Source organism: Rhinopithecus bieti, unplaced genomic scaffold, assembly GCF_001698545.2.
Source record: "Rhinopithecus bieti isolate Rb0 unplaced genomic scaffold, ASM169854v2 scaffold_26546, whole genome shotgun sequence".
Lineage (NCBI taxonomy): Eukaryota > Metazoa > Chordata > Mammalia > Primates > Cercopithecidae > Rhinopithecus > Rhinopithecus bieti.
The window spans coordinates 2,065,584-2,068,318 of record NW_016812367.1 but is presented as its reverse complement, the minus strand read 5'-3'; positions in this window follow the sequence as shown (position 1 = coordinate 2,068,318).

The following is a 2,735-nucleotide window of genomic DNA, read 5'->3' as shown; positions in this document are numbered from 1 at the left end:
GAAGACTTGTAGCAGGCAGGGGATGGGGGCTCTGGCATCACCTTTTAACTATCACCGTACCTGCCTCCAGCCTGCCCCAGGGCTGGGCCTTGTTCCCAGGTCCTCTGGGCTCAGTGTCGGTCAGGCCCCTTCTCCTGTGGTGTGGGCCTCCAGCCCCGGGAGCACCAGGAGCTCTGGCGCCCTGGTCCCTGCCTCCTGTCCGGGGCTCTCAGCTCTACTCAGTGCCCCATTAGGAGTCAGCCCGCTCCTGGGAGGTGTGGTCTCTGGCAGGGTTAATAATTGCTCAGTGGAGGTGGAGATGGTGCCAAAGTCTGCTGGTCACATAGCTGCAGGCCGCAGAAGGTGCCCAGCTCTGCCCCGGCACCTGTCTGGCGCCTGCCTGCCACCTCAGTGGCGAAGGGGACACAGGTAGGGACCGTCCAGCCCATCGGGAGTCTCTGGGCCAGAGACATTTGGTGGGGGTTGGGGGAGGTCCCTAGAGCCAAGGCAAGCTTGTGGGTGTTTAAAGTCTCCCCTGAAGCTGGGCAGGGGAAGTCCCACGCTAGATGGGGCAGACCCGGCTGGAGTCCCAGCCTGCTGTGAGGCCTGTTTCTTTGATAAACGTGGGATAATAATACCTCCTTCGCTGGGGGCTGATGGCCCCCTTCCCATCCAAGTCCTCGCAGGATGATTCTTCGCAGGATGGAAGGGAGGCAGGCGCCCCAGGGAAATGAGGTAACTGGTCTGGCCCCTTCACAGGATGCTCGGGGGTTGAGGAGGGGAAAGCTGGCCTGGGCTCTTAGCCCAGCTGCTCTGTTCACATCCCAGCTCCACCCTGACCTTGGTGGGCTGCTTCACGCTTCTGGGCCTCCGTTTCCTTATTTATCAAATGGGGATGAGAAGAGTTCCAGAAAGGGCCAGAAGAGCCCTGAGGTGAAGGTGGGCATGTGGCCCATGACCGAGCCCGGTGCCACCTCAGCCAGGACTAGGAAGTGTCAGGCAGGGACTGACCCAGGCTGGCCCCGGCTCTGCCCAGTCTGGGCCCTGTACAGCTCTCTGCCCTGGTAGAGGAGGTGGGGACCCAGCTGACAGTCGGCGCCACGCTGCATCACTCAGGCAGGCATGTGCTGGGTTGGGTACCAGGCACAAGGCAGGGTCCCAGTGAGCACTGAGGTCCCATTGATGGAAACAGGTCATGGCCCGTGTGTAGACTCCATGATTTTTATCCTCACGCCATTTCTCAGCAGGGGAAACTGAGGCCTGGAGAGGGAAGAGGGCTTGCCTGGAATTGCACGACAAATATGTGAAATGCTGGCATCTGAACCCAGGGCCGTTTGACTCTGTATGTGTCTGCTGGGCCAGGTGGCCTGGGCCATAGGCACTGGGAGGGCACGTGGCGGGGAGCTGGTGTTCAGGTTCCACATCCTTGCTCGGCGCACCCAGGTTCAGCTGGAGTCCGCTCTGTGGGTGCAGGCATGGCCTCCTGGATCAGCGGAGCCCAGACCAAGGCTTCCCCAGGGACCCCTGGATTTGGAGGCAGCCTGGGTCTAACCTGCTGCCCCTGGCTCACCCATCTCTGGGCATCTGTGAGCCTTGGTTTCCTTGGAATAATAGGATAGGATAATTCCTGCTTGGGAACAGCTGTGAGAAGTCAATGAAAAAGCAGAGGTGAAAGTGCATGGCGAGCTGACCATGTAGCAGTGGCGGTGCTGGGGGAGGCCTGTAGCATCGTGGCTGATTGCACCCCGTGGGCTCTCCGCACTGAAGGAGTACCCACCTCCCCACCCTGACCCTCCTGGAGGCCCTGGGAAGTCCGAGTATCCTCACTCCCAGTGGTTCCAAATTCTAGAAAATCTTGGCACCGTGGACTGCTCTGAGATGCAGCTGAAGCCCCTCCCAGCCAAGGCTGAAGAGCTGGCACCTCCTGGGCCAGGTGGGACTAGTGAGGGTTCCTGGAGACTACACATCTCATGGTGTGGGGGCCAGAGCCTCCCTGGTTCTCCTGTGTCCTTTTTGGTCTTTTCCCTAAGCACTTTCTTTTTGAGACGGACTCACTCTGTCTCCCAGGCTGGAGTGCAATGGCGCTATCTTGGCTCACCGCAACCTCTGCCTCCCTGGTTCAAGGGATTCTCCTGCCTCAGTCTCCTGAGTACCTAGGATTACAGGCACACACCACCACACCCAGCTAATGTGTGTGCGTGTGTGTGTGTGTGTGTGTGTGTGTGTGTGTGTGTGTGACGGAGTCTCGCTTGTCGCCCAGGCTCGAGTGCAGTGGCGCGATCTGAGTTCACCGCAACCTCTGCCTCTTTGGTTCAAGTGATTCTCCTGCCTCAGCCTCCTGAGTAGCTGGGATTACAGGTGTGCACCACGATGCCTGGCTAATTTTTGTATTTTTAGTAGAGACGGGGTTTCACCATGTTGGTCAGGCTGGTTCAGACCTTTTCTGAGAGGCCGGAAAGAACAGAAGTGGCCAGAGGGCTTGGGAACAAGGAAGCAGTAATTTCTGGAATGTAGATAACCCCCATTTTAATTTATTTTATTTTATTTTTATTTTTTGAGACAAGCTCTTGCTCTGTCGCCCAGGCTGGAGTGCAGTGGCGCAATTTTGGCTCACTGCAGCCTCAACCTCCTGGGCTCAAGTGATCCTCCCAAAGTGCTGGGCTGTGTTTGCTCCTTTAAGAAATGAGAACTATTGGTATTGGCCTGGAGGGAGCCAACAGACCTAACCAATAGTTCTCATTTTTTTTTTTTTTTTT